Raw genomic sequence first — 23,684 nt, 5'->3', positions numbered from 1 at the left:
GAAACCAAGAGTCGATGCTTAACCAACTGAGCCACCCAGAAGCCCAGTGACTTGACCTTTTGAATAGATCATAGCCATTAGTGTCAGGAAGACTCAGGGAGATTGCTGTACAGTCTTTCCAGAGAGGGGGGCACTTGTTATTTCCAGGGCCTCCACAAGTCCTATTTTACTCCATATTTACCTTCAGGGCTAAAGCAGTAACTCCAGTTCATTTTCTGCTTATAGTTCTGGGGTCTTAGAATCTGGGCTGAAATCCATACTCTGAATTTCAGAATAGCCCTTGGCAAACACGGCCTCCATTTATTTGTTTGTTTGTTTGTTTATTTAAAGTGTTTATTTATTTTTGAGAGAGAGAGAGAGAGAGAGAGAGACAGAATGAGTGGGGAGGAGCAGGGAGAGGGAGTCAGAGGATCCAAAGCAGACTCTGTGCTGACAGCAGAGAGCTGGATGTGGGTCTCAAACTCATGAAATGAGAGATTGTGACCTGAGCTGAAGTCTGATGCTCAACTGACTGAGCCACCCAGGCACCCCTAAACATGGCCTCCATTTAGAGGATATTTATCTTTTAACTAGGAGCCAACACCTTGAAGGGTACAGGTTGAGTGGGCTGAAGTCACTTTATACTTACAGTAACCTTTTAAGTAAGTTTGGTATTCTCTTTATCAATACCAGAAAGCATTGAGAAACTTATAGATCCTAATCACCTTGGGTGAATAGTCACTCACAGATCCCAAGAAGGGCAAGAAAATAACCTGGATTTTACTTCCATAAACCTTATAGATTAAAAAAAATCTTAAAATGTTACATGGTTTATATCTCCAAAGTAGGACTGTGTATGACTACCTCCCACATTGGAAAGAAGATACCTCTGGAGTATAAAGGCACAAAACAGCAAGGAACAAAGGCACTGAATACAAATACATGGAAAAAATTAGAAAGAAACCAATAGCCCCCCAAATAAAATCAAGATAGGTAGAGAGGAGTAAAATTAAACAGGCAGTTAAATAAAGGAGAAACAATTATTTGTATTCAGACTATCATGTGGATAAATATCATAATCAAATATACTTATGGGTAGGGTAATCAGCCATCTCAGTTTTCTTGGAACTGTCCTGATTTTAGCACTGAAATTCCCTTGTATTGGGGAAACATTCAATCCTGGGCAAAATGAGAGGATTGGTCCCCTTACTTATAAGCCCATCTTCTTAGAGAACTAAGGAACATAAGAAAATCTATTAGCTAGCATCCTATCATACACTCAAATTATAATAATTGGAGGGTTTAATAAAAGGGCTATTTTAAAAGGTATGGGCATATTGCAGGAAAATCACAATACAGAGTGTAATGTCCTTGGACTGATAACAGCAGGGCTCTCTGTACCTCTCCAAGGCTTAAAGTGGTGAGAAGAAGGATCTGGAGATAGATGGATCCTGGAGGTAGAGGGATATATGAAGAAGGCCACCTGACAGAAGCTGAGACCTTTGATGGAGGGATACACCTGATATACAATAGTACTTTGGGGCAGGACGTAAATATCCTGATGTCTCTTGCCTCCCTCCCTCTAACATCCTGCTGGTGCTTCCCATTGGCCAAACCCAACCAGAAATGAGAAGAAAGGAAGCTGTTGGTCTGCCTTCTAGCATACAGAGCAGGGTGGGAAAAGTGGAAGGTGGATCTGAAGGACAAATGGAAAGTATCTAGCATAGAAAGAAAGAATGAGTGATTACAACTGTATTTATCTCTGAAAAATAAAGGGTATAGAACAGTAGTTTTTCCCTCCAAATCAGGCTTTTGGGGAGAGAAGGGTGACGAGAAGGAGAAACAGACTTGGCTTTGGAATTCAAACGTGCCTAAGAGTTAGAGACTTCAATGATCAATGATTTCCAATAAAACTTTTTGTGCTGATGCTAATGTGTTTTTTTCCCCTTTTCATCATTAAAAAAACCCTGAAGTATAGTTGCCACACAATGTTACATTAGTTTGAGGTGTACAATATGGTGACACCTATATATGTTGTGCTATGCTCACAAGTGTAGCCACAATCTGTCACCACACAACGTTATTACAATACCATTGACTATAGTTCCTATGATGTACCTTTCATCTCTGTGATTTATTCATTACATAACTAAAATCCTGTACCTCCCATCCCCCTTCACCCATTTTGTCCATCCCCCTCACCCGTCTCTCTGGCAAACACCAGTTTGTTCTCTGTATTTATGGGGTTTAGGTCTGTTTCTGTGTTGTTTATGTGTTTTGTTTTTTAGATTCCATATATAAGCGAAATCATATGGTATTTGTTTTTCTGGGTCTGACCTACTTCACTCAGCATGATACCCTCTAGGTTAATGGAAATGTTTTATATTTGCCTGATACTGTGGCTACTGAGTAACTGAAATCTGGCTAATGTTACTGATAATGTGAATTTTAAATTGTATTTGATTCTAGTTAATTTAAAGAGACACTCATGGCTTCTAGATACTGTATTTGATGGTGTAGGCCCATATGCAGAGGTCTTCTATGCTAATATACTGTTACACTGGAGAGAAGCCAGAATGAGCTGGGTTCTGTTGGGAACATAATAAAAAAAGATGTGACCACCAATTGTCCTGTGAGCTGGACTCAGGCATTCAGACCCTCCTTACCCTTTTCTCTGTCCTTGAAATGTGGGTTCTGCTTGCCTTTCCCAGTCCCAGAGGCTGCTCCTAGAACATAGCCTTGAGATGGTAATGTTGAAAATACCTGCATGGTATACATGACTGAGCCCCATTAGGACCTCTTTATAAACTTTTAAGATTTGGAGGGTGAATGCAGGGATCCATTTGTCTTGCTACCACCAAGACAAGCCTTGTATGTAAGTTCCTTTTGCTATTATTAAAATTACCACCTACCAACATGGAGTGGCCTGTTTTTTCCTTTGGTTTCTCCCTGACTTCTGTATACAAGGGGCAATTTCACACTTGATCTTAGCCAAAAGGCCGAGAAGTGATACAAGGGGCAATTTCAAATTATACCAGGAAAGTCCTTGAGAGGGCTGCAAACCTACAACTGGCAAGCCAGCCAGAAGACCAAAGAAATGAGCCTTGGGAAAGATTCATTTCCCGGGGAAATCCCAAGTTGGCCATTGACCTCTGTGTGGGGAAGGATGCTCATTCAAGCCTCTTAAATTTCCCTAGCTTTGTAAAAGACACATCCGTGGGGGCCAAAACATCCTGAGTTGGCCATTGACCTCTATGTGGGCAAGGGTGGCCCATGTGTCAGATACTGGTAGACCACCACATGAGTACAAGGATGCCAGGAAATGCCACCCAGTCTAGTATGCTTGTGGGAGGCACTGCACATTGCAGGCTGTGGCAAGGAAGGGATACACACGGTGGCCGCAGGGGGTTGGCTTCTACTATAAGCAGTTTGGCTGGTTACATATGCCCAGCTGGAGGCTGAAGCTCATGTCTGGAAGTTAAAAAATGAACTAAGATTAGAAAAGAACATAAAACCCGGCAGACAAGATGAGAGAGCAAGATAAAAACTTAGGGACATTAATATGCTGCTTTGCAAAGCTAGGAGGATAGCAAATACCACAGATTAAGATCCAGGCACTGTGACAAAGCCTAATTAGGACACTAAGAGCTAAAATCTCTTTAAAAATGATAAACATGAAAAAGAAATATGGTAATTGATGAAGAGACAGGCAAAATGCCCTATGTTTTCAACGCTCTTACTACAAAGGGAAATTTTTATTTATTTTTTAAAAATGTTTATTTATTTATTTTGAGACAGAGGGCAAGCATGAATGGGGGAGGGACAGAGCCAGAGGGAGAGAGAATCCCAAGCAGGCATCACGCTCAGTGTGGAACCCCATGTGGGGCTCCATCCCACAACCATGAGATCATGACCCGAGCCGAAATCAAGAGTCAGATGCTTAACTGACTGAGCCACTCAGGTGCCCACAAAAGAAAAATTTTAAATAGCAATTACTCCCAAAACTCTTAGGAGAAAACTTGCATTCTTTCTGTCTCTTGGAGGTGTAAATTTTTTTTTTTAAGTTGTAAATCTTATCGTGTCTTTAAAATGTAAATACCCCAGGAGATAGCCAAGACATTGTTTACAGTGGCTGAATTTAAAAGAAACAAAAGAGAGGAAAAACCTTCTTTAAAATACAGACAGCTAGAAATAATAAGAGCAACTCTGTATGCAGGAAAATAGGAAATATGTAAGAAAAGTATGAAGAATGAAAATATATTTTTGTTGAGGTAAAAGAAAATAACTTTGTTCTGAAGTTAGACTTGTTTAAAGAGGAAAAAATTAGTATAAAATCTTAATAAAAAATAAAATTATAGAAGGTTTGTGAAGGGGAATCTTTAGAAAAGAATTTTATGCATGGTCAGGACTAAGACTGGAATGAATTAATTTTAAAAGTACACTGGTGTGGGGCACCTGGGTGGCTCAGTCGGTTGAGCGTCCGACTTCAGCTCAGGTCATGATCTCACGGTCCGTGAGTTCGAGCCCCGCGTCCGGCTCTGTGCTGACAGCTCAGAGCCTGGAGCCTGCTTCGGATTCTTTGTCTCCTTCTCTCTCTGCCCCTAACCCACTCACATTCTGCCTCTGTCTCTCTCAAAAATAATAAATAAACATTAAAAAAATAAAAAAAAAATAAATTTCTAAAAGTACACTGGTGTAAGATTAAAATTTGATTTTTCTCTGTTAAAAAGACAAAATTTTCTTAGATTGCTGGTCTGCCCTTGATAAGAAATTATAAACAAAGGTTTTTGTTTACATGCCCTCAAAACAAAGTTTCTAGTTTTTACCTTTACCAGGTTTATAAAAAAAACTCTGGGGCGCCTGGGTGGCGCGGTCGGTTAAGTGTCCGACTTCAGCCAGGTCACGATCTCGCGGTCCGTGAGTTCGAGCCCCGCGTCGGGCTCTGGGCTGATGGCTCAGAGCCTGGAGCCTGTTTCCGATTCTGTGTCTCCCTCTCTCTCTGCCCCTCCCCCGTTCATGCTCTGTCTCTCTCTGTCCCCAAAAAAATAAATAAACGTTGAAAAAAAAAATTAAAAAAAAAAAAAACAAAACTCTTATCGGATCTTTGACCAAGGCCACTTAAATTTTTTTTTGTTATTTGCAGACAATTTTTGTTTTACTCTGACACTTCTTTTTCACATATATTCCTATGAAAGTTCTTCATCCTCTAGGAGATTCATAGAAAAAACTTTGACAGGTGGATGTTTTTGGTAAGTAAGTAAGGTCAATTTGCCCTCATATGGGAGGGACAATGATAAAGTACTCACCTAAAGCTACCTCCACGGGCCCACAATATGTCATGGGATGGTAGCTGGGGACCTCTCTGTGTGCTCCTCCACATCGGTAAGATAAACCCATTGCACTGATAATGTAACGCTAATATAAAAGACTTACCTCTGCTGCAGGATGCCTTGCAGGCTTTGTTAGAGCATCTATGAGGGAGAGGATAGACAATGGACCCCCAGGAAATTCAAGGCCTAGGTACTGCCATAAAATTTTGGGTGTTATCTGGTCGGGTAAGACTCATATTGTCCCAAAAGCTGTGATTGCTAAGGTGCAAGCCTGTCCAACCATAAGAGGGTAAAATAAATGCAAACCTTGGTAGGGATTTGGGGGTTTTAGAGCACTTTTATTCCCCACCTGGCACAATGCTTCCATTCCTCATGCCTTTTGGTAAAGAAAGGGCACATGTGGGATTGGGGATTAAAACAACAAGTGGTCTTTGAGTAGACAAAAATACTAATGAAACAGATTAAAGCTCTGGGCATTTCCCAAGTAGGGCTAACATTTGAGTTAAATATATCTGTGAGTCCAAAAAACATGGGTAGGCACCACAGCAAAAACAACAGAATGGGAAAATACCTCTAGGATTTTGGACCCAATTATGGAAGGGGACAAATACTTGATATATCCCCACAGAGCAACAGCTCCTAGCAGTGTACATAGTGCTCCTCCAGGTAGGGCCTCTCACATAGTAGCCAATGCAGCAGCCAGTGGGCTAAACTCAAAGCAGTCTGGCTGGTGATCACTCGTGAACCCTGGCCATTAACCCTTTACACTGACAGCTCAGCTATTCTAAGGGGATTAACCCTATGGCTTGGATAATAGAAAACCAAGGGATTGATGATTATGAATAAGTCTTTATGGCCTATGAATAAGCCCTTATAGACATTTGGGTTCATCTGCAAGAGTCCAAGGCAGTCCTCACTGTTTTCCATGTCTCAACTCATAAGGCATTGGCAACTGCTGGTAAGGTGATGCTTTAGCTTGGTACAAGCTTTATCTACTGACCCTTTAGTAGATACAACAGATTGAGTGCATAGAAAAAAATGGCCATCACAATGCTCAAATGAAAGGACATATTGCCAGGGGTGCTGGATTGCTCTTGAAGTACAGTGAAATGGTTAGTACAATAACAACCTGTCCTGTGTATTCTAAATACCACTCCAGGCAACTGCCAAAAGAATGTGGGTCCATATACCAGAGTTCTCAACTGGTAGGTAATTGGCAAATTCATTATACTGACACCCTTCCTCTGAATGAAGGATTTAAATATACTCTGGTTTATATGGACACTGACTCTGGCCTAACCCAAGCTTTTTCCTGCTTTGGTGCAAGTCAGGCTGACACCATTAGGAGATTAGAGAAATTAAATCCTATATACGGAGGAGAGAGGCTGGGAAGATGGTGGAGTAGAATCCTAAGTTTGTCTTGTCCTATGGATACAACTAGATAACACTCACATCAGTGTAAATAACCCAGAAAATAATCTGAAGCCTGGCAGAACAAACTCCACAACTAAGGGGAGAAGAGGCCACCTCAAGGAAGGTAGAAAGGGTGAAGACATGGTTTGGGAGAGAAATAGATCATGGCCATCCAAGGTAGATAGGGAGCTGGTGGCACAGACAAGGGCAAAAATAGACTTTTACACTGGGGAGCCCACATGGGGAAGACAAATCCCCATAATATTTGGCTTTGAAAGTAAGAGGGGCTGAATTTTGTGAGTTCTTACAACCAATGGGACTTAAAGCCTGGAATATAAAAAAATCAGCAGGGAAAGCCAGGAGGGCATTAGGGGGTGGAGTCTCCAGCCTTAAAGAGACAGCACAAATTTGCAGTGGGACATGTGGCCAAAGTTGGTGAGTTACTTCACACCCTTGGGTGAGGGGGCGCTCCTCAATCTCCACTGGGATCCCACTGTCCAGCTACAAGCTGGACTTGTTAAAATACACTCTGCCTGAAGTAGAAAATACACCTTGAGAGAGAGGAGAAGATATGGGTCCTGGTTTGGCATATCCCATCCTTAGTCGATCTCCTCATGCCTGACAATACTTATATGGTATGTACAACCAAGCTAAGATTCTGAAGCTGCCAACCTCACTCTTCCCAAGTCCAAATAGACAGTTTTTCATAATGTGATTGTTTGGTCACTGTGTTTGTTCCCTTCGTAGGCCTGGAGGATATTATAGCACACATAGAAACTCTTACTACATTCACTCAGCAAGCCCTGAATGAGCCAACAAAACTTGTCCCAGTAACCACTGAAATGACTCTAATGAGAAAAGCTGCCTTCCAAATAGAATGGCTTTAGACATTGTTACTGTCACATAAGGAGGCACCTGTCCCATTCATTATCCAAACAGTATGTTATATACTCTTATCTGATGAGTCTGCTATTGTATCATCTTCATCTTAATCTTCATTAAGTCACATGAGGACACAAGTAAATACTTTGAATGATTCAACCTCCAGCCAGGAGATTTAATAAATTGATGGTTTGGATTCTGGGGCTCTTGGTAGAGAAAGTTGTCAATGACTTTAAAAATTATGGTCTTAACCTATGTTTTCTCTTACATGTGCTTGTATTGTTGCTGTGGCGTCTGCCTACAACACAGCCAGATAGCCACCAGAAGAGCCACCTTCATGCTAATAAAAACCCTTGCTGACTGCTCACAAGAGGGGTATATATGAAATCACAAGAGCTGGTCACAAGGGTGGACTATGAAGGGGGCGCCTGGGTGGCTCAGTTGGTTGAGACTCTGACTCTTGATTTCGGCTCAGGTAATGATCTCATGGTTTGTGGGATCAACCCCTGTGACCAGGGATTCTCTCTCTCCCTCTCTCTCTGCCCCTCCCCCACTCATAGTGCATGCATGTGCTCTCTCTCTCTCTCAAAATAAAGTTAAAATTTAAAAAAAAGGGTGGAGTGTTGGGAAATGTGATAAAATAAGACATGACTATTGATTGACCTGTGAGCTGGACCTGGGTGCTTAGAGGCTCCTCATTCCCTCCCCTCTCCTCCCCTGTCCTTGAAATGTGTATTCGGTTTGCTTTTCCCACTCCCAGAGGCTGCTCCAAGGGCATAGGCTTGAGGCGGTGATATGATGTATACCTGCATGGTACATATGACTGAGCCCAGCCAGCACCTTTTCATAAACTTTTAAGATTTGGAGGATGCCTCTAGGGATCCATTTGTCTTGCTGCCACCCAAGACAAGCCTCATATGCAACTTCCCTTTGCTATTATTAAAATTGCCACCTACCAGGAATGGTCTACCAAGAATGGCCTGCTTCTTTCTTTGGTCTCTCCATGACCTCTACATGCACATGGGAGCAATTCGAATTACATCAGGAAAGCTCCCAAGAAGGCTATGAACCTACAGGTTCACACTGCTTTCAACCTCATCTTAACTGCTTTGAAACACTTTACAACATTGATTATTCCTTCCTCCTTAAACTATTCTTGTATTTGGCTTTTACGATACTATACTCTCCTGATTTTCTATCTACTTCTTTGTCCATTCCTTCTCCTTCTCTTTTGTAGGTTGGTCTTCATTTGCTCCTTAAATGTTCCTCAATATGTGTGGGTACTCTGGTCTGCAAGTAACAGAAAACTCAAAGAGATTTGAAAAAAAAGGAAATAGATCTCACATTATAAGAAGTCCAGAATTCAGATGACTCAAGGATTGTGCAACTCAGCAGCTGAATTAAGTAGTCGAGGTCCCAGGTTCTTTTACGTCTTTCTTTTCTGCATTCTTATATGTCAGATTTGTTCTTGGATTAACTCCTTTCATGGTTACAAAATACGTGCTGCAATTCCAGACATAATCCTCAAAAAAGGAGAAGGCTTCTTTTCCTTTAACTCTTGTAGAAAGCTGTCCCAGAAACCTCAAGCAAACTTCTTATATCTTGTCAAGAGTTGTACATATGTCCATGTCTAAACCAATCTCTGGGAAGTTACTATGATTAGTTCAGATCAGTGGTTCTCAAGCTTTGCTGAACATTTGGATTACCTGAGAAATTTTTAAAAATCCTGATGCTCCAATACAATTAAATTGCAATCTCTAGGGATGGACATAAAAACTTATATATATAATTTTTATGGAGATATAATTAACATAATTCACCTATTTAAAGTGAACAAATGAGTGGTTCTTAGTAGTATATTCACAGTTATCCAACCATCACCATGGTCAGTTTTAGAGCATTTTCATTTCATCTCCTGCTAAAAAACCTGTTCTCATTAGCAGTCATTCCCCATTTCTCCCTAAGCTGCCAGTCCTAGGCAACCTCTAATCTACTTTATACCTCTATAGATTAGCCTATTCTGGATATTTCATATACATGGGATCATACATTATGTAGGTTTTTGTGACTGGCTTCCTTCACATAGCATAAAGTTTTCAAGGTTTACTCATGTTGTAGCATATATCAGTACTTCACCCCTTTTTATGATTGAATATTATCCCATTGTATGCATTGTCACATTTTATTTATCTATTCATTCAGTTAATGGATAGTTGGGTTGTTTCTGCTTTTTGGTTATTATATATAATTCTGCTGTGAGCATTTGTGTATGAGTTTTCCTATGGACATATTTTTCATTTCTCTTGAGTGTATACATAGGAGCAGAATTGCCGGTTATGTGATAATTCTAATGCTTAATCTTTTGAAGAACTGCCAGACTGTTTTCTAAAATGTCTGCACTATTTTATGTTCTCACCAGCAATGTATAAAGGTTCCAATTTCTCTTCATCCTCATCAATAATTATCATCTGTCTTTTTAAAATTATAGTCATTATAGTCATCCTAGTGGCTATGTTTTGAAGCAGTATTTCATTGTGGTTTTCATTTGTATTTCCATATGCAAATCGCATTTCCACATAGCTAATGATATTGAGCATCTTTTCATGTATTTGTGGACCATTATGTCTTCTTTGGAGAAATGTTTATATCATTTGCCCATTTTTAAATTGGGTTGTTTTCTTTTTATTAAGTTTTAAGAGTTCTTTATATATTTGACGCAAGTTCTTTATCAAATATGTAATTTACATTACTTTACCCCATTTTGTGGGTTGTCTTTTCACTTTCTTGATGATATTCTTTGAGGCACAAAGGTTTTTAATCTTGAGAAACCCAATTTATTTTTTTCTTTTGTCATGTGTGCTTTGGTGTCATGTCTAAAAAACCATTGCCAAATCTGAGGTCATGAAGATTTACTGCTATGTTTTCTTCTATGAATTTTTATAATTATTAGCTCCTGTAGTTGTGTCCATGATCCATCTTAAACTAATTTTGTGTATGGTGTGAGGAAGTGATCCAATTTCATTCTTTGCATGTGAATATCCAGTTGTCCTGACATCATTTGTTGAAGAGACTGTTCTTTTCCAATTGGATTGTCTTTGCATCCTGTAGAAAATTAATTGATGGTAAATGTGAGAGTTTATTCCTGGGCTTTCAATTCTACCCTACTGATCTAGATACCTATTCTTTTTTTTTTTTTTTAATGTTTTTATTTTATTTTGAGAGAGAGAGAGACAGAGCACGTTCAGGGCGGGGCGGGGGGGGTGATGCAGAGAGAGAGGGAAACACAGAATCTGAAGTAGACTCCAGGCTCCAAGGTGTCAGTACAGAACCTGATGTGGGGCTCGAGCTCATGAACCACGAGATCATGACTGAGCCACCCAGGCACCCCCTATATACCTATTCTTATACCAATACCACATTGTCTTGAGTACTATAGCTTTGTAGTAAATTTTGAAATCAGAGTGTGAGTCCTCCAAATTTGTTCCTCTTTAAGATTGTTTTGGTGATTCTGGGATCCTTACATTTCTGTATGAAATTTAGGATCAACTTGTTAATTTCTACAAAAAAGCCAGCTTGGATTTTGACAGGAATTTTGTTTAATCTGTAGATCAATTGAGGAGAATTGTTTTCTTTTAACAATATTAAGCCTTCTGATCCATGAACATGAGATGTCTTTCCATTTATTTAGATATTCAAAAATTTCTTTGAACAATGTTTAATAGTTGTCAGAGTATAAGAACTAGTTCTGGAGTGGTAGAGAGTGGGTTATTGTTAGGATGTTAGCTTCCCCTAATGCACATGAATTACATGGGGAGAAGAGACCACCAAATAAAAGTCTAGGTTCTCTTCAGACAGAACAAAAAGTTATGCAGTGAGTAGTAATTCCTTAGGATTGATTGGTGAATTGGGAACCCACACTGAGGAAAAGAAGGCAGAATATGGTTTATTTTTACTTTTCTTTCCCCTTCTGCCTTTTTGCAGCTTCTGGCTCTTCAAGGGTAGGTAGGGATGAATGGGTGACTGGTAAATGGGCTAAGACTGGTACCATTTTTAGTTTTCTCTTAGCTGTGGAATGCCCTCTGTGATCAAATGTCTCTCCTTTGTAGAGCACTTTTATGGGTTCTTTGGCAAACCTGTGGCGGACTTCCACACAGCTTTTTATGCCAAATGTAATCTTTTCTCTGGGTATACTTTGGTGATCTCCCCTCACCTTCTCTGTCTCTAGGTGTACATTAGGGGAGGGAGGGGGCCAGGGGAGGGGGTTGGAAGGGTGGAGCAGCTGTCTCAGTGGTCAGTTTCTTCAGACAAAGTTCTTTCAGACAGTTCATACCTGGCTACCTGTAGCTAGGGTGTCAATTTGGCTCAAGGAATTCATGTGCTCTTGGCACGCCAAGTGGTTGAAGTGCAGTGTAACCAGCTCTGATGCCCCTATCCTTGTCTTGTTGTCATGGTAGTTCTAGCCAGTCTCCTGCCTTCAGACTTCTCCAGACAAGAACAGGCACTAGGCCTAAGACTCCTGGGATCCTTATCAAGTTCTCTCAGGTCTCCCAGGCTCTGCTCTGATAGTAAGTAGCCTGGGGTAGGCCTAAGAGTTTCTATAACTCAGCCAGGTTTCATTCAAAGAATGAAATGCTAGTCTCTCTTGTTGCAGGCTATCCCAATATCTGTGAAGATTCTCTTAGAATTCTGTGTACTTGGCTTGAGGGAGAGTGTAAGGGAGGAGGAAAAAGAGCAGAGCCTTCATTAGCCTATATGACCTTGTGTGAGTTAGCAGAAGGACATTACTCCTCAAGATACTTTACTGCCATCTGCTGGAAAATTGTTATAACACTATATAAATCTCTGATGACTATGGGGTGAATGGTGCCCCCTGTAGTTGTGCAGTGTACATGTAGCACAGCTATAAAGAGTATTCCCAAGAGAAAAAATCTCAGCATCCTTTGCTTCTATGAATCCCTTTCAATGACTCCTTTGCTGACAAGTTTCTTTTCTCATATGTAGATTATGCGATAAGGGTTTTTTTTATCTTTTTGTATATCCTTCAAAGATGTATCTAGCACCTATCCTCCCAATGTGGGAGTATTTATTGCCCTTTATCTTCAACTTTGTAGCCTTAGATGAAATTATGAGAAAACAGAAAAGTCTCATTTTACTTCTTGTTATTGCCTTTTGTTAGCCAACTGTTAGGTGGAATGCAAAGATAACTTACAAGAATCCAGATGATAACAGCTCTTTCAAATGAAGTACAAAATATCTATAATAAACTTTCCCCACCAAAGAAGTTAGCAGTAACCAAATATACTCTAGATTAGAATGTGTCAATGAATTTAAAAAGTACCAGTTTATGTTTTAGAGTCAAGTATATAATAAATGGATACTTGATGAATGAATGAGAAAATGAATGAATGAATGACCAAATAGAAACTGAGACTCTGAATCATTTAATTCATCAGGTTCTTTCTTTTTCTTTTTTTTTTAAATAACGATTGTTCTTTTTTCTTTATTTTATTTTATTTTTTAATTTAAAAAATTTTAACGTTTATTTTTGAGAGAGATACAGTGTGAATGGGGGGAGGAGCAGAGAGAGAGGGAGACACAGAATCGGAGGCAGCCTCCAGGGTCTGAGCTGTCAGCACAGAGCCTGATATGGGACTTGAACCCACAAGCCATGAGATCATGACCTGAGCCAAAGTTGGATGCTTAACCGACTGAGCCACCCAGGCACCCCTAATTCATCAGTTTCTTTTTGTGAGAATCTGCCCCATATCAATTGTTTTAGTTTCTTGCGCCTTCATAAGAAATTAGCACAAATTGGGTGGCTTAAAACAACAGAAATTTCTCTCACAGTCTTGGGGCCAGAAGTCCAAAATCAAGGTTTGGGGAGGGTTGGTTCCTCCTGGAGGCTCTGAGAGAGAATTCATTCCAAGCCTCACTCTTATCTTCTGGTGGTGGCTAGCAATCCTTGGTGTTACTTGGCTTGTAGCGGTATAACTCCAATCTCTGCTTCCATCTTCACATGGCAATCTCACTTGTGTCTCTAATCTTCTCTTTTCTCTTATAAGGACACAGCCATGGGATTTAGGGCTCATCCTAAATCTAGAATGATCTTACCCCAAGATTCTTAAGTTAATTACATCTGCAAAGACCCTATTTCAAATAAGGTTGCATTCAAAGGTACCAGGGAATAGAACTTGGATGTACCATTTTGGTGTGGATGATGCAGCCCACTAACCACTGAAAATCACTCATGCTGTGATCCATACCTCTGTCACGCAATACAAGTGAATGATTTTTTTCCATAGCTGCTTTCCAGCAGACAGTAGGATTCCATTTGGCCAGTGAAAGTATGGCTTTGACTTTCCACCAGTGTCACTACCAATCATGAGGAACACACCCATCACTGCACCCACACTAATGAGGTCAGACGTGTCTGGACTTTGCACGATAACAAGCCAGGGAAAATCACAAATAGAAAACCATCTTGTCCCTAATATTCTGAGAGGTACAGTCATCAAATTAATTGAGATGTAAAAAAATGATAGTTTCTTTGAAAATATAGAGAAACAAGAGGCACACTAGAAGATTCCTTCCTTGTTAGCTCAGTGGTTTCTCCTAATACTAAAACTTTTTATAGGGTTCCAATTTCTCAAAAGCCTCTACTACAAAAATGAAGTGAGAAAAGTCTTGTTCTTTATCAAATATGTATAGCCATAGCTTCTGAACTAGAATGAACCCAGTAAAATATACATATATTTTTTCAGATATAGTATGTTTTGGTGAGCAGGGAGATCTTGTTTCTTCTCACTGAACTGTGATTGAACGTGTCTGGCCACCATGCAGCTCGTTTGAGAATCTGTCTGAGCACCAGCATCTTTACCACATGCATTCCAATCTCAACAGAGGGTTCTCACAGTCCAATAGGATTCCTCAATGAACAACATTCATTGTTTCTTGCCTATTCTTTTTTTCCTGCTGGGTTAAATCTTTCTTTCTGAAGAATATTCTTTGTGTTTAAATGAAAAGTTTTATCAAATATACACACATATTTAGGGAATTCTTACAAAACAATCACCAAGATCTAAACTTAACAGTATTTTTGGGGCGCCTGGGTGGCTCAGTCGGTTGAGCGGCCAACTTTGGCTCAGGTCACGATCTCGCAGTCCGTGAGTTCGAGCCCTGTGTCCGGCTCTGTGCTGACAGCCTGGAGCCTGTTTCGGATTCTGTGTCTCCCTCTCTCCGACCCTCCCCCGTTCATGCTCTGTCTCTCTCTGTCTCAAAAATAAATAAACGTTAAAAAAAAATAAAAAATAAATAAAAAAAAATAAACTTACCAGTATTTTGTCAACAGTAATATGTAATCTATTTTTTTTGGCCTGAAATATTTTATTTTTATTTTAAATTTTATTTTATTAAAAAAATGTCTTAGGGGCGCCTGGGTGGCGCAGTCAGTTAAGCGTCCGACTTCAGCCAGGTCACGATCTCGCAGTCCGTGGGTTCGAGCCCCGCATCGGGCTCTGGGCTGATGGCTCAGAGCCTGGAGCCTGTTTCCGATTCTGTGTCTCCCTCTCTCTCTGCCCCTCCCCCGTTCATGCTCTGTCTCTCTCTGTCCCAAAAATAAATAAACGTTGAAAAAAAAATTAAAAAAAAAATGTCTTAATGTTTACTTATTCTTGAGAGAGAGATAGAGTGTGAGCAGGGGAGGGGCACAGAGAGAGGGAGAAAGAATCTGAAGCAGGCTCTAGGCTCCGACCTCTCGGCACAGAGCCTGATGCGGAGCTGGAACCCATGAACCGTGAGATCATAACCTGAGCCAAAGTTAGATGCTTAGCCCACTGAGCCACCAGGCACCCTTAGGCTGATATGTTTTAAAGAAGATCCTAGACATCATACCATTTTATCCCTACATACATTGGTGTGCATCCTTGAAAATTATAGATATTTTCTTACATACCATATACAATACCAATATCATACTCAACAATAATTCTTCAGTATCATCTAATACCCAGTCTATGTTCAAATTTCCCTAGTGGTCTCAAAAATGTCTTTTTGTGGTTTGAGTTTCTTTAAATCAGGACCCAAGTAAGACGCACACACAAAATTATATTGTTGTGTCTTTTCAATCTCCTCTAGTACAGGGTTTGTCAGCAGTGGCACTATTGATGTTTTGGAACAGATAATTCTTACATGTGTGGGCAGTCCTGTGCATTGCAGGATGTTTAGCAGCATCCTTGGCCTCTACTTCCTAGATTCCAGTAGCAATTCTCACATTCAGACAATCAAAAATGTCTCCAGACATTGTTAAATGTCCCCCTGAGGACAAAATCATCTCTGGTGAGAATACTGATCTAGTATAGTCCTCTTTTTTTTTAAATGTGACATTGAATTAAGGAATAAATTAGTTGAGTTGTCTTGTGGAATGTCTCACATTCTGAATTTGTTTGGTTCCTTATGGTATCATCTAACTTATTCCTCTATTCCATTTTCCTGTCATTGGAAACCAGGCTAAGAGAGGCAAAGTTACGGTCTCAGGCTCAATATTTTTGACAAAAATTCTTAAGAGTTGGTGCCATATTGTGTCAAATCAGGAGACTAGCATGTCTGATTGTGTCATTACTCTTGATGCTAAGATTAATCAGTAGGTTCAGATAGTGACAGTCTGAGCCCTTCACTGCAATGTTCTCCAACAACCTTCTATTTAGTGGTTTCATTCATTGATGAGTTTTACCTGTATCAACTATTTCATTAGGCTGAATATTAGAGATTTTCTAATTCTATCCGTGCTTTATAATTAAAAAACTTTTTAAAAAGTTTTAATTTAAAATCTAGTTAACATACAGTGTAATACTAGTTTCAGATGATTCAACGCTTCCATGTAATACCTTGAATTCATCACAAGTGTACTCTTTAATCCCCATCATCTATTTATCCCATTTTCCCATTCATCTCCCTTCTGGTAACCCTCAGATTGTTCTCTATAGTGAAGAGTCTATTTCTTGGTTTGCATCTCTCTCTCTTTTTTTCCCCATTGCTCATTTGTTTTGTTTCTTCAATTCCATATATGAGTACAATCATATAGTATTTGTCTTTTTCTGACTTTATTTCACTTAGCATAATACTCTCTAGCTCCATCTATATCATTTCAAATAGCAAGATTTCATTCTTTTTTTTATGGATGGGTAATATTCCAGTGTGTGTGTGTGTGTGTGTGTGTGTGTGTGTGTGTGTGTGTATAATCATAAATCTTTTTTATCCATTCATCAATCAATGGACACTTGGGCTGGTACATAATGCTGCTATAAACATTGGAGTACACGTATTCTTTGAATTAGTATTTTTGGGAGCGCTTGGGTGGCTCAGTTGGTTAAGTGTCCAACTTCAGCTCAGGTCAAGATCTCATGGTTTGTGAATTTGAGCCCTGTATCAGGCTCTGTGCTGTCAGCTTGGAGCCTGGAGCCTGCTTCAGATTCTGTGTCTCCCTCTCTCTCTGCCTCTCCTCCACTCACACTTGGTCTTTCTCTCAAAAACAAACAAACAAACAAACAAACAAACAAACAAACAAACAAATATGAGTTTGTATTTTTGTGTTGAGTGAATACCTAGTAGTGCAACTGCTGGATCATTTGGTATTTCTATTTTTAACTTTTTGAGGAACTTCTATACTATTTTCCAGAGTGGCTGCACCAATTTGCATTCCCGCCAATATTGCAAGAGGGTACCCCTTTCTCCACATCCTTACAAACACCTGTTGTTTCTTGTGTTTTTGGTTTTAGCCATTCTGACTGATGTGAGGTGATATTGTAAGTTTTTTTTTAAGTTTAATTTAAATTCATTATAGTTAACACACAGTGTTATATTAATTTAAAGTGTACACTATAGTGATTCAACAGTTCTATACATTACTCAGTGCTCATCATAATAAGTGTACTCTTTTTTTTTTAATTTTTTTTCAACGTTTTTATTCATTTTTGGGACAGAGAGAGACAGAGCATGAACGGGGGAGGGGCAGAGAGAGAGGGAGACACAGAATCAGAAACAGGCTCCAGGCTCTGAGCCATCAGCCCAGAGCCTGATGCGGGGCTCGAACTCACGGACCGCGAGATCGTGACCTGGCTGAAGTCGGACGCCTAACCGACTGCGCCACCCAGGCGCCCCAATAATAAGTGTACTCTTAATCCCCTTCACCTATTTCACCAATCCCTCCACCTACCTCCCCTCTAATAACCATCAGGAGGTTCTATATAGTTAAGAGTGTGCTTTTGATTTGTTTCTTTTTTTCTCTTTGTTCATTTATTTTGTTTCTCAAATTCCACATATGAATGAAATCATATGGTATTTGTCTTTCTCTGACTGACTTATTTCACTTAGCATTATACCCTCTACATCCACCTTTGTTGTTGCAAATGGCAAGATTTCATTCTTTTTTATGTCTGAGTAATTTTCCATTATATATATATATATATATATATGTGTGTGTGTGTGTGTGTGTGTGTGTATACATATACATATATTACATCTTTACACATTCATCTATTGATGGAAATTGGGCTGCTTCCATAATCTGGCTATTGTAAATAATGCTGCAATAAACATAAGGGTGCATATGACTTTTTGAATTAGTGTTTTCGTATTCCTTTTTTTTTCAGAGAAATTTATTTATTTAAATTTTAATTTCAGTATAGTTAACATACAGTATTATATTAGTGTATAAAATATAGTGATTCAACATTATATTCTACATTGTTCATTGCTCATCAAGATAAGTGCACTCTTAATCCCCTTCACCTATTTCACCCATCCTCCTATCCACCTCCCCTCTGGTAACTAGTTTGTTCTCTATAAATAAGAACCTGTTTTTGGTTTATCTCTCTCTTTCTTTTTCTTTCTTTTTTTTCTGTTTCTTAAATTCCATATATTTGTGAAATTATGTAATATTTGTAATATCCCATTGTGTATATATACCACATATTCTTTAAAATATTTTTTTAATGTTTATTTTTTAAGAGAGAGATAGACAGAGCCTGAGCAGGGGAGGAGCAGAGAGAGTGGGAGACACAGATTCGGAAGCAAGATCATGACCTGAGCCGAAGTCAGATGCCTAATCCACTGAGCAACCCAGGTGCCCCTATACCACACCTTTATTCATTCATCTACTGATGGACACTTGGGCTGCTTCCATAATTAGGCTATTTTAAATGATGCTTCAATAAATATAGGGGTGCATACATCTTTTTGAATTAGTTTTTTCATATTATTTAGGTAAATACCCAGTAGTGGAATTACTGGATCATATGGTAAGTTTTAATTTTTTGAGGAACATCCGTACTATTTTCCACAGTGTCTGCACCAGTTTGCATTTCCCCCAACAGTGCACAAAGGTTCCTTTTTCTCCACAGCCTCACCAACACTTGTTTCTTATGGATTTGATTTTAGCCATTCTGACAATTATGAGGTTACATCTCATTGTGGGTTTTTTAAAAAAAAAATTTAATGTTTATTTTTGAAGGAGACAGATACAGAGCGTGAGCAGGGAGGGGAAGAGAGAGAGAGGGAGACACAGAAACCAAAGCAGGCTCCAGGCTCTAAGCTGTCAGCACAGAGCCCCACATGAGGCTCCAACTCACAAGCTGGAGATCATGACCTGAGCTGAAGTCGGCTGCTTAACTGACTAAGCCACCCAGGTGCCCCTCGTTGTGGTTTTGATTTCCATTTCTCTGATGATGAGTGATGTTGAGCATCTTTTCATGTATCTGTTGGACATTTATATGTCTTGTTTGGAGCAAAAATCTCATGTCTTCTGCCCATTTTTAAATTGGATTATTTGTTATTTGGTGTTAAGTTTTATAAGTTCTTTATATATTTTGCATACAAACCTTTTATTGGATATGTCATTTGCAAATAACATCTCCCATTCAGTAGGTTGTCTTTTAGTTTTGTTGATTGTTTTCTTCACTGTGCAGAAGCTTTTTATTTTGATGTAGTCCCAATAGTTTATTTTTGCTTCCCTGCCACCCCCCCCCCCCCTTGCTTCAGAAGACATATCTAGAAAAATGTTGCTATGGCCAATATCTTAGCTATTACTACCTATGCTCTCTTCTAGGATTTTTATGGTTTCAGGTCTCACGTTTAGGTCTTTAACCATTTTGAGTTTATTTTTTGTATATGGCGTGAGAAAGTGGGTCTAGTTTCATACTTATGCGCGTTGCTGTCCAGTTTTCCTAACAGCATTTGTTGAAGAGACTATCTTTTTCCCACTGCATATTCTTGCTTCCTTTGTTGAAGATTAATTGACTATATAATTGTGAGTTTATTTCTCAGCTCTCTATTCTGTTCCATTGACCCATGTGTTTATTTTCGTGCCAGTGTCATACTGTTTTGATTACTACAGTTTTGTGTATTTCTTGAAATCTGGGATAGTGATATCTCCAGTTTTATTTTTATTTTTCAAGATTGCTTTGGCTATTCGGGGTCTTTAGTGATTCCATGCAAATTTTAGGATTATTTGTTCTAGTTCTATGAAAAATGCTATTGGTATTTTGATAGGGATTGCATTAAATCTGTAGATTGCTTTGTGTAGGACATTTTAACAATATTTGTTATTCTGATCCATGAGCAAGAAATATCTACTTGTGTCATCTTCAATTCCTTTCATCAATGTTTTATAGTTTTCAGAGTACGTCTTTCACTTCCTTCGTTAAGTTTATTTTATTATTTTTGGTATAATTGTAAATGGTATTGTTTTCTTAATTTCTCTTTCTGCTACTTCATTATTAGTGTATAGAAATGCAATGGATTTCTGTATATTGATTTTATATCCTGTGACCTTACTGACTTAATAAAAAAATTTTTTTAGAGCATTTTCAACTTACAGTGGAAAGTACAGAGAGTTCCCATGTATCCCTTGTCCCCACACCCACAATTTCCTATACTATTGACATCCCACACCAGAGTGGCATATTTTGTTACAATCTATGAATCCTCTTATCGCCCAATGATCACATCTTACCTTAAGTTTAACTCTTGGTGTTGTACATTCTATGAGCTTTGGCAAATGTATAATGACATGTATCTACCATTGCTTCATCAAACTGAAAAGTTTCACTGTCCCCAAACTCCTGTGCTCTGCCATTCATCTCTCCCTCTTCCCTAACCCCTGGCAACCATTGGTCTTTTTACTGTCTCCATAGTTTTCCCTTTTCCAGAATGTTATATAGTTGGATTATATTTATGTAGCCTTTCAGATTGGCTTCCTTCACTTTGTAATACCATTTAAGGTTATCCACATCTTTTTGTGGCTTGGTAGCTCATTTCTTTTTAAACTGAAAAACATTCCATTGCATGATTGTACCACAGTATATTTATCCCTCACCTACTGAGGGACATCTTAGTTGCTTCCAAGTTTTGGCAGTTATGAATAAAGCCGCTGTAAACATTTGTGTGTAAGTTTCTGTATGGAGAGGTTTTCAAGTCCTTTGGGTAGATACTAAGAAGTGCAATTGCGGGATCATATGGTAAGAGTACATTTAGTTTTGTAAGAAACGGCCAAACTGTCTTTTTAAATGGCTGTACCATTTTGTGTTCCCATCAGCAGTGACTAAGAAAGAGTTCCTGTTTGCTCCATATCCTTGTTAGAATTTGGTGTCAGTATTTTGGTGTTAGCATTTGGTGCCCGTTCTAATAGGTGTATAGTACTACCTCATTGTCGTTTTAATTTGCAATTCCTTAATGACATATTATGTTTAGCATATTTTCATATGCTTACTTGCCATCTGTATGTATTCTTTCATGAGGTACCTGTTCAGGTCTTTTGTCCATTTTTTATTCATATTGTTTATTTTCTTACTGTTGGGTTTTAAGTGTTCCTTGCATATTTTTGGATAAATTTCTTTATCAGATGTGTATTTTGCAAATATTTCCCTCTAGCCTGTGGCTTCTTTTCTCATTTTTTTCACATTGTCTTTCTTTTTTTCTTTAACTGAATGCCAGCCTTCATAGTGTTGATATTTTTCCAGCTTTATTGAGATATAATTGATATATAACATTGTGTAAGCTTAAGGTATACAACATGATGATTTGATACATGTATATATTGTTAAATGATTAAAATAAAGTTAGGTAACACATCTATCACTTCACATAATTACATATTTTTGGTGCTGAAAACATTTAAGATCTATTATTCTCTTTGCAACTTTCAAGAATATAATATAGTATTGTTAACTATAGCTACCATGCTGAATATTAGATTTCCCAGAAATTATTCATTTTATAACTGGAAGTTTGTACTCTTTGACCAATATGTCCTCATTTCTCCCATCCCCTATCCCCTGACAACTACCATTCTATCCTCTGTTTCAATGAGTTTGGCATTTTTGAAAAAGATTCCGCATTTAAGTGAGATCAGATCTAGTATTTGTCTTTCCCAGTCTGGTTTATTTCACTTAGCATAAGGCCTTCAAGGTCCATTCATGTTGTCTCAAATGACAAGATTTCCTTCTTTTTTATGGCTGAATAATATTCGTGTGTGTGTGTGTGTGTGTGTGTGTGTGTGTGTAATATTTTCTTTATCAATTTTTTTTTTATCCATTCATCTGTTGATGGACACTTAGATTGTTTCCATGTCTGGGCTATTGCAAATAATGCTGCAATAAACATGGGGGTGCAGCTATCTCCTAAGATAGTGGTATTGTCCTTCACAGAGCACAAGTTTTTCAATTTAATGAAACCCAGCTTACCAATTGTTTCTTTCCTAGAACATGCTTTGGGTGTTGTATCTAAAATGTCATTGCCCTTACTCAACATATCTCCAGAGGCAAGGGAAACAAAAGCAAAAATGAACTATTGGGACCTCATCAAATAAAAAGCTTCTGCACAGCGAAGGAAACAATCAGCAAAGCTAAAAGGCAACCTACGGAATGGGAGAAGATATTTGAAAATGACATATTATATAAAGGGTTAGTATCCAAAATCTATAAAGAACTTATCAAACTCAACACCCAAAAAACAAATAATCTAGTGAAGAAATGGGCAAAAGAATGGAAAAATGAATGGAAACTTCTCCAAAGAAGACATCCAGATGGCCAACTGACACATGAAAAAATGCTCCACATCACTCATCATCAGGGAAATACAAATCAAAACCACAATGAGATATCACCTGACACCTGTCAGAATGGCTAACATGAACAACTCAGGCAACAACAGATGTTGGCAAGGATGTGGAGAGAGAGGATCTCTTTTGCACTTCTGGTGGGAATGCAAACTGGTGCAGCCACTCTGGAAAACAGTATGGAGGTTCCTCAAAAAACTAAAAATAAAACTACCTTACAACCCAGCAATTGCACTACTAGGTATTTATCCAAGGGATACATGTATGCTGTTTTGAAGGGACACATGCACCCCCATGTTTATAGCAGCACTATCAACAGTAACCAAAGTATGGAAAGAGCCCAAATGTCCACTAATGGATGAATGGATAAAGAAGATGTGGTACATATAGATATATATGGAGTATTACTTGGCAATCAAAAAGAACGAAATTTTGCCATTTGCAACTACATGGATGGAACTAGAGGGTATTATGCTAAGCGAAATTAGTCAGAGAAAGACAAATATCATATGACTCACTCATATGAGGACTTTAAGACACAGAACAGATGAACACAAGCAAAAATAATATAAAAACAGGGAAGGGGACAAAACATAAGAGACTCTTAAATATGGAGAACACAGGGTTACTGGAGGGGTTGTGGGGGGATGGGCTAAATGGGTAAGGGACATTAAGGAATCTACTCCTGAAATCATTGTTGCACTATATGCTAACTAATTTGGATGTAAATTAAAAAAATAAAATTAAAATTAAAAAATAAAAATAAAATAAAATAGTCATTGCCATAGTGTTCTGCCTATTTGTCCCCCCATGAATCTCTCTTTATGTGTGTTTTTCCACTTAGGGTTCTTTTTTTAAAAAAATATAATTTATTGTCAAATTGGTTTCCATATAACACCCAGTGCTCATCCCAACAAGTGCCCTCCTCAATGCCCATCACCCACTTTCCCCTCTCCCCCACCCCCCATCAA

At 38.7% G+C, this 23,684-nt stretch overlaps 1 long non-coding RNA gene across 5 annotated transcripts in view; it reads right to left on the bottom strand.

Moving 5' to 3' along the window:
• The window catches only part of LOC123583026, an 89,556-nt gene that overhangs the window by 35,440 nt on the left and 30,432 nt on the right, over positions 1–23,684 (bottom strand). The window contains exon 4 of one of the 5 annotated variants that reach the window (XR_006704706.1): positions 10,393–10,706. The exons of the other annotated variants lie outside the window; for them this stretch is intronic. This is a non-coding gene — a long non-coding RNA (uncharacterized LOC123583026). Of the gene's footprint in view, positions 1–10,392; positions 10,707–23,684 lie in introns of those variants that run through there. 5 annotated transcript variants of the gene reach the window in all.

The sequence above is a fragment of the Leopardus geoffroyi genome, chromosome B3 (assembly GCF_018350155.1).
Source record: "Leopardus geoffroyi isolate Oge1 chromosome B3, O.geoffroyi_Oge1_pat1.0, whole genome shotgun sequence".
Taxonomy (NCBI): domain Eukaryota; kingdom Metazoa; phylum Chordata; class Mammalia; order Carnivora; family Felidae; genus Leopardus; species Leopardus geoffroyi.
Note: the sequence above shows the minus strand (reverse complement) of the source record. Positions and strands in the feature narration are given on the sequence as shown.